Source organism: Coregonus clupeaformis, chromosome 14, assembly GCF_020615455.1.
Source record: "Coregonus clupeaformis isolate EN_2021a chromosome 14, ASM2061545v1, whole genome shotgun sequence".
Lineage (NCBI taxonomy): Eukaryota > Metazoa > Chordata > Actinopteri > Salmoniformes > Salmonidae > Coregonus > Coregonus clupeaformis.
In genome coordinates this window covers 32,490,630-32,500,029 of record NC_059205.1, presented here as the reverse complement: position 1 = coordinate 32,500,029, position 9,400 = coordinate 32,490,630, and the positions used below count along the sequence as shown (strand labels likewise).

The 9,400-nt window shown below is 42.0% G+C and overlaps 1 long non-coding RNA gene across 1 annotated transcript; it reads right to left on the bottom strand.

The window, feature by feature from the left end:
- Positions 1-441: 441 nt before the first annotated feature.
- On the bottom strand, positions 442-3,121 carry LOC121581523. Its single transcript, XR_006003216.2, has 3 exons — positions 2,785-3,121; positions 815-886; positions 442-614 (listed from the first exon to the last, which is right to left on the bottom strand). It is a non-coding gene; the product is annotated as an uncharacterized LOC121581523 (long non-coding RNA).
- Positions 3,122-9,400: the final 6,279 nt, after the last annotated feature.

Below are 9,400 nucleotides of genomic sequence, written 5' to 3'. Positions count from 1 at the left end.
CGTGATTTCCTGCAAGACAGGAATGACAGTGTTCTGCCATGGCCAGCGAAGAGCCCGGATCTCAATCCCATTGAGCACGTCTGGGACCTGTTGGATCGGAGGGTGAGGGCTAGGGCCATTCCCCCCAGAAATGTCTGGGAACATGCAGGTCCCTTGATGGAATAGTGGGGTAACCTCTCACAGCAAGAACTGGCAAATCTGGTGCAGTCCATGAGGAGGAGATGCACTGCAGTACTTAATGCAGCTGCTGGCCACACCAGATACTGACTGTTCCTTTTGATTTTGACCTGCCCTTTGTTCAGGGACACATTATTACATTTCTGTTAGTCACATGTCTGTGGAACTTCAGTTTATGTCTCAGTTGTTGAATCTTGTTATGTTCATACAAATATTTATGTTAAGTTTGCTGAAAATAAACGCAGTTGACAGTGAGAGGACGTTTCTTTTTTTGCTGAGTTTACAACATTTTATTGCATTTGGTCATTCGCAAAATGTAGCCTTTGAAAACCTTGATAGTTGCATCCTTCTTCAGGGAACTGTCTGCAGATAACCTGCCACCCTGTTGTCAGATTTTGTATGTGCTGCTCTAAAGTTCTGTAGCCCAGCAGACTCACCTGGGGATAGAGGGATGGACATGTTAGTTTTGATAAAAGTCTGAGAGAGGAGAGAGCATAAGTTTTGGCAAAAAATCCAATCCGACCAGTGGCCCATGAAAATATACTATGTTGTCACACAGGCAGACTGCCATAGCGAAGGAGGCTTACATAGTACATAGTGCATACTATTATAGTATACTGTTATGAGTGTAGCTTACTTCTCTGTGCTCTGGAGAGATCTCAGGTAGTCGGTTATAAGGCTCTGGAGGACCATTCTATCTCTTCAGCACCTGGAGAGAGACGGAGAGAGGTAGTGAGTGTGCTAGTTTCCGTCCTCCTCTGGGTACATTGACTTCAATACAAAACCTAGGAGGCTTGTGGTTCTCACCCCCTTCTATAGACTTACACAGTAATTATGACAACTTCGGGAGGATGTCCTCCAACCTATCAGAGTTCCACCCAATCAAAGGATCAGAGAATTAATCTAGTTCTGAAAGCATAAGCTACAGCTAGCTAGTACTGCAGGGCATAAAATGTGGTGAGTAGTTGACTCAAAGAAAGAGAAAGACAATAGTTGAACAGTGTTGAACAAATTATTTTTTTCAAAATTGAAGGAGAAGGAATAGAGAGAGAGAGCTAGCTATATTTTGTTGTATTTTTTTCCACTTAGCTAGCGAATGCAGCTAGTTAGTTTAGCCTACTCAAACACCCGGCTCAAACATAGAGGGATGCTATGTTAGCTAGCTGGCTATGGCTATCCAACACTTGAACTCTTCCAAGTCAAGGTAAGATTTTGGTTTTATTAATTTATTGCCACCGGGGCCCACCGGTGTAACTGCTAAACTGCTTGTTGCTGACTGTACTCTGTACTGCATGATTGTAGCGGTTTTACTAACGCGTTAGTTCTAGTAGCTATATTGACTATGACGTTAATATGGTGACAACGATGTAGGCTGTGTGTAGCGGTTATGCTTGGAAAGGTTTTTTCGTCTGGTCACAGACAGCTGATGTGTTGTGCACTAAAGTCCACAAGCAAAGGGAAAAGGTGAGGAGGAGAGCGCGTAGATGCAAGAAGGAATTATACAATGATCAAAGGGATCATGCTGTTTGTATGTGGCTGCTATTAAAGTGAACTGTGCGTGTGATCAGGGGTGTATTCATTCTGCCGATTCTGTTGAAAAACATTTCTTAAACGGAAGCAAACAGAATGAAATGGGGATAAACATACCTGAATTTGTCCAATAGAAACTCTCATTTGCAACTGTTGGACAAATGATTACACCCTAGATCAGCTAGATGCAGGCAAGAGTGTGCAAGGCAGTATTGAATGTGTCAATGTCTGTCACCTTGATTACTCAAATTTCTCTTGACCTGTGCACCTATGTTGTAAACTTTCATTCATAGGCTAGGTTGTAGCCTAAACATATCAATGTTACATTGAGCTGGGTGAATGGAATACGAATGGCAGTCATCCAATATACTGTAATAGAAATAAGGCCATGCTCATAAAACATTTTTTTGTCTTGCATCTTAAACGGCAACGACCGCCACTGCAGTATTTAGCATTCATGTATCAGCTTGCCTACTTCACATTAATGTATGCAAATGACAACAATAGAGCTGATTTAAAAGTATGCATGCCATTTTTTGATAACAGCTATGACAAATTACATGGCATACATGTGCATTTATAGATAGCTAAGCTATTATTTATGTTATGGCACCACGTCACATCTCACTAACAATTGTTAAGGCGAAAAGCAAAATCCACTATTATGGCTAATCCATATTGTGGCCAGCTTCACATAGGTGACTAATTCCATAATGACATCATTCTCCTCCTAATTTGACTGTAGTTAGACCTAATTTTGCAACCATACTGCTTCAAAGATGGATGATGTCGAGAATTAGCCAATGACAACCCTATTAATTAAGTATCCACTATATTGCTTAATACGTGATCTACATTAGCTAACATGGGCTAGCCAACATGCATTGCTTCTGACACATGCCATGGTCCTGCTTCCTTTCCATCTGACAGATATTTTGCTATCGTAGCTAGCAAGATAATTGCACTTTAGTTTATTATCTAGCTAGCTAAGTGTAAAACTGAGTCTGGCTGTAAAACACAGCTAGCTACCAACTCGACTTTATCAGTTGTAGCAAAGCTAGCTAGCTTGATACTCACTCAGTAACGTTAGTTTACCATGATTTTCTGGCCAATCCCGTTCGAGTCATTCTTGCCTACTCCCGTCTCTTGGTCTTCTTCTAGGTTCAAAACCATATGGCTGTAGTCCGGTGCCTTATTGTCAAAAGCAACCCATTCATCGTAATACCGCCACCTGGTGCAGCCAGGCTCAGTGTTCCAAAATTGTTCACCTGTTTCTACGTCAAGCAAGGACAACGTTCCATTTATTATTTTTGTGTGGTTTTATAGTGCGCGTGCGGCACAGCAGCATATCATTGATTTTATCTCTAATTTCCACACAAAAAGTGACATATCATATTGAAACATACACTATATACAAAAAAGTATGTGGACACCCCTTCAAATTAGTGGATTCGGCTATTTCAGCCATATCCGTTGCTGACGGGAGTATAAAATCGAGCACACAGCCATGCAATCTCCATAGACAAACATTGGCAGTAGAATGGCGAGGTCAGTGAGGAGCTCAGTGACTTTCAACGTGACACCGTCATAGGATGCCACCTTTCCAACAAGTCGGTTCATCAAATGTCTGCCCTGCTAGAGCTGCCCCGGTCAACTGTAAATGTAAACGTCTAATAGCAACAACGGCTCAGCCGCGAAGTGGTAGACCACACAAGCTCACAGAACGGGACCGCCGAGCGCTGAAGAACGTAGTGCGTAAAAATCGTCTGTCCTCGGTTGCAACACTCACTACCGAATTCCAAACTGCCTCTGGAAGCAACATCGGCACACAAACTGTTCGCCGGGAGCTTCGTGAAATGGGTTTCCATGACCAAGCAGCTGCACACTAGCCTAAGATCCCCAATGCTCTTGTGGCTGAGTGGAAGCAAGTCCCCGCAGCAATGTTCCAACATCTAGTGGAAAGCCTTCCCAGAAGAGTGGAGGCTTTTATAGCAGCAAAGGGGGGACCGACCAACTCCATATTAACGCCCATGACTTTGGAATGAGATGGTCAACGAGCAGGTGTCCACATACTTTTGGTCATGTAGAGTAGCTATATGCACTACACATTATTGCTTGGGGGGTGCTAATGTGAAACATGGCCTTTGTTGAACACCGTTCTGTCATACTGAACGCGGCCCAGGCAAATTCAATCGAGCAACGTGCTGTGGCATTGATCAACCAATGTGTCCCCTGTAGCTCAGTTGGTAGAGCATGGCGCTTGTAACGCCAGGGTTGTGGGTTCGTTTCCCACGGGGGCCCAGTATGAAAATGTATGCACTCACTAACTGTAAGTGCTGCTAAATGACTAAAATGTAAATGTGTGTTAGATACCACCCACATACGTTTTTGCTTGACACCTCCTCATTATCATATTGGAGGAATAAATAAATAAATGAGGAAATAATATAAATTCATAAAATGAAAGAAAGTAGGATTAATTATTTAAATAATTATTTATCCATTTATGTGTGCATTCGTCCATCGAATTATTTATTTACCTATTTATGTGTGCATTTATTAATTTATTCATATTTCTAATTATGGCAGATTTGGTCCTCCATAGAGAGGTAACACTACAGTCCCCACACAAAGCAAATATCTTTCTGTAGGCTATACTGTATTTACTGTAGGTTTAAGTCAGAAAAATAAGTATCTTGAATATATCTTAGAAAATTGAATTTGCTTAAACATAAGCAGCCTACTGAGTTTTATGTATACAAATGAAAACACGTATGGCCCTTAGAGGCCCATGCACAGAACACAATTAAAGTCTGTGTATAACATTTATCAGCTACAGGCCTATGAATAAAGTAATTGCTGTATAACGATTGTATTGCAATATAATATGATATCCATTTTGATCCATTTACAGACTGTGTGCATTGCCCAATTAGAGGAACAGTGACACGTTCACATATGTGAGCAGCTGTAAAAATAGCAATGCACAAGGGAGGAGACCACCGGTGTCTTTTTATATAGACAGTCATATCACCTCTGCCAGGTGAAGAGAGTTGTTTGGAAGATACCAGGAATAATCATGGATGTGTGAATCATTGTGTGAACTATTGTGTGTGTGTGTGTGCGTGCATATCTGAAGGCCTGTGTGTTTGTTTGAAAGAAAGAGTGCGGGCGGGAGGGAGAGAGGGAGAGCATTTAAAGTTGTCATGTGAGGAGAGGCAGACTGAACACCCTGACCTGTTTCCAGACCACAAGTGGAGCAAATAGCAAAAAGCCAAGCGGTCGGAGCATGAGAGGAGGGTGAATCCAAAATATTGCTTTGTCATTCTCCTTCTCTGTCTCTCTCCTCTCTTGAACAAAAAAATACTCAATAATGCAGAGCTCACTTTAAACCGAACCCACAGTTCCCTGTTCTTCTCTCTCTAGTACACTACACTGTTTTGCTATCTTTAGATCATACACATTGAATACACAGAGAATCCATAAGATACTGTACAATGTGAATCCACATAAAAAACTCCCATATTGGATACAGTTGTGAACATACATATTATTTATCTCTAAGTGAGGGTGTAAATACAGTATGATATGAACACCATATCCGGTTACTGCACTGAGCTAGCTGATTGAATAGAATCATTTCCTTAAAGCAGCCCCCTCTGCTATTGCACTCTTGTATGTGTGTACTGTATTACATGGTCAAAAGCAATTAAACATGAAAGCTCAAGTTTTACACAGAAGATCTAGATAACATCAGTCTGAATCAGACACAGAGGAATCAGAAACACGTGTCTCATCTTTTAAATGCTTGCTGGCGTTGCAGCCACCCTGTCTGTCTGTCTCTCTCTCTATCCTTCTCTCTCTCCCTGTCACTCTCACTCTCTCTGTCCCTCTCTCTTTTCTTCTATCTCTCCATCTCCTCTTCCCATTCAGCCGCTTGGCATTTAGAATGTAGCTCCTCCTCAGTCATTACCAGATTAGTCATCTGCCAGAGGCAAAATGACAGCCACACACACACACACACACACACACACACAGTCTCTCCCTGTCCCAGACGAGGAGCGGGCGATGCCACATGTCCACCGGGCAGAGTCTCAGCTCGTCAGTCCTGCCCGTCCCCACACCATCCCCATGCCACCTGTCCAACTGTTGGACTTGTTGTCTCTCCACAGGGGAAGTGGGCCAAGAACACAGCGCTCTCTCCAAATGTCCTCCCTCAAACCGACTCCTCCACTCTTCTCCTCTGTTTCTCTCCCACTCATATCTGTCTTTCTTTCTCTCCTCTCCTCTACCATAGGTATACCTACGTGAAGCAGAACCCTATTTCACCCAGGCAGACACTCTCTTCAGTGATTAGCAAAAAAACAGACAGAGACAGACAGACAGAGGTGGGCTAGCAGTATCTGATTAATCTGTTGTTGATATATCTGGTATACAGTTGATGAATATTGCATCAATGGCTTTCCTGGCTTTTCAATGGGTTTCATGCAATCTCTTTAATACAGATCTTTGATCAATATGATCAGATACTTTGGGTTTCCTTTATGTGTCACAAACTATGACAGAAAACTATCCAATATCAGGGAGAAACATAACATTCCTTTATGGTTCCAGGATCATGTGCTGCTGATTACAATCTCAATAAACATCAAGAAAATACTCTGTACTACAATCTCCATGCGTTCCGTAGATGGATGTAAAACTGGGTGCTGACTGGGAGAGAAGTATCTAAAAAAAAAAATATGTCAGTGAAAATAAACTTTGTGTTTTGGTGCATTTACCAGACGATTTAACAGGTTGCTTCTGGTGTCAGTTTAGCATTTGAGATTGGCACCTGGATTGAGACAAACAGTGAGGGAAAAAAAGTATTTGATCCCCTGCTGATTTTGTACATTTGCCCACTGACAAAGAAATGATCAGTCTATCATTTTAATGGTAGGTTTATTTGAACAGTGAGAGACAGAATAACAACAAAAAATCCAGAAAAACGCATGTCAAAAATGTTATAAATTGATTTGCATTTTAATGAGGGAAATAAGTATTTGACCCCCCTCTCAATCAGAATTTCTGGCTCCCAGGTGTCTTTTATACAGGTAACGAGCTGAGATTAGGAGCACACTCTTAAAGGGAGTGCTCCTAATCTCAGTTTGTTACCTGTATAAAAGACACCTGTCCACAGAAGCAATCAATCAATCAGATTCCAAACTCTCCACCATGGCTAAGACCAAAGAGCTCTCCAAGGATGTCAGGGACAAGATTGTAGACCTACACAAGGCTGGAATGGGCTACAAGACCATCGCCAAGCAGTTGGTGTGATTATTTGCAAATGGAGGAAACACAAAAGACCTGTCAATCTCCCTCGGCCTGGGGCTCCATGCAAGATCTCACCTCGTGGAGTTGCAATGATCATGAGAACGGTGAGGAATCAGCCCAGAACTACACAGGAGGATCTTGTCAATGATCTCAAGGCAGCTGGGACCATAGTCACCAAGAAAACAATTGGTAACACACTATGCGTGAAGGACTGAAATCCTGCAGCGCCCGCAAGGTCCCCCTGCTCAAGAAAGCACATATACAGGCCCGTCTGAAGTTTGCCAATGAACATCTAAATGATTCATAGGAGAACTGGGTGAAAGTGTTGTGGTCAGATGAGACCAAAATCGAGCTCTTTGGCATCAACTCAACTCGCCGTGTTTGGAGGAGGAGGAATGCTGCCTATGACCCCAAGAACACCATCCCCACTGTCAACATGGAGGTGGAAACATTATTCTTTGGATGTGTTTTTCTGCTAAGGGGACAGGACAACTTCACTGCATCAAAGGGACGATGGACGGGGCCATGTACCGTCAAATCTTGGGTGAGAACCTCCTTCCCTCAGCCAGGGCATTGAAAATTGGTCGTGGATGGGTATTCCAGCATGACAATGACCCAAAACACACGGCCAAGGCAACAAAGGAGTGGCTCAAGCAGAAGCACATTAAGGTCCTGGAGTGGCCTAGCCAGAATCCAGACCTTAATCCCATAGAAAATCTATGGAGGGAGCTGAAGGTTCGAGTTGCCAAACGTCAGGCTCGAAACCTTAATGACTTGGAGAAGATCTGCAAAGAGGAGTGGGACAAAATCCCTCCTGAGATGTGAGCAAACCTGGTGGCCAACTACAAGAAACGTCTGACCTCTGTGATTGCCAACAAGGGTTTTGCCACCAAGTACTAAGTCATGTTTTGCAGAGGGGTCAAATACTTATTTCCCTCATTAAAATGCAAATCAATTTATAACATTTTTGAAATGCGTTTTTCTGGTCTCTCAATGTTCAAATAAACCTACCATTAAAATTATAGACTGATCATGTCTTTGTCAGTGGGCAAACATACAAAATCAGCAGGGGATCAAATACTTTTTTCCCTCACTGTACATGAGAAACTCCTTCTGAGAAAACCTTTGTATTTCTGACCGACTGGTTGTTTGAGCTGCCTGTCACAGTCCCTCAAGCTGACACTAAAAACATCCCCCGCAATAGGGTAGGCTCACACACGCATGCACACACAGGCAGGAATAAACAAGGAAACAGAATACCAAGCAAAAAGCTATGACCAAAATCTTGTATGTACATTTTACCCTCGGCTAAATCTGTGTTTATGCTATCTGTCATCAAGTGATCATCAGTGATTATAGCAGAGTTGCATGCAGGTCCCATTGGTGTTCGGGCGTGATAGAGGCAGAGCTAGGCTATGTCTAAAATAGCAAACTATTCCCTACCTAGTACCTTTGACTAGGGCCCAAATGGCTCTGGTTAAAAGTAATGTACTATAGGGAATAGGGTGCCATTTGGGACACAGCTCTGGTGTAATCTCAGACAGCTTTTCTCAACACCATCCTAATGAAACAGAGAAGCCATGCTTGAGAGAGAGCGAGGGCCTGAAGCATAGTGCAAACCAGCTGATGGCAGCCACTATTAGAAGGTGGTGAGTAAAACCACTTTTGTTTTGGTTCCATCTGTCACATTAGTAACAGTGAATGGCCCATATGAACATAGAGAGAGCACAATATTTCACAAAGGCAGAGGAAAAGCAACATGATTCAGCCATGCGTGACAAAGTGCTCTAAAAGCCAAACTCAAGAGATTAAAACCGAACTGTCATTATATCAGAGACAGATTATTAAAACAACCAGGAGCCTAGGCTACTGTATTATAAATGATGACATTTCCATAATATTAGACTCACCCATAACACAACCGTGAAATGTAAAGGGGTAAATACAAAATGAAAATGTCAGTCAAAATGTGTCTTCAAACCTTTGCTAATGTACATTTTAGATGCTCCAAACTTTTGTCTGAAATGTATATCCTGTCATTAGCTAATTAAGGCTATGTGACTGCTGAACACTGATTCAGTATCTGTGATAACACGGAACAGTGATAACAAACACTTCAAGTACCATCGGAAGAGTGTTACAGTTCACATAACTTAATTGCGATTTAATATATAGTGCATTCAGAAAGTATTCAGACCCTTTGACTTTTTCCACATTTTGTTACGTTACAGCCTTATTCTATTTATTATTATTTATCATCAATCTACAAACAATACCCTGTAATGACAAAGCAAAAATAGGTTTTTAGACATTTTTTTAATTTATGAAAAATTTAAATATCACTTTTACATAACTATTCAGACCCTTTACTCAGTACTTT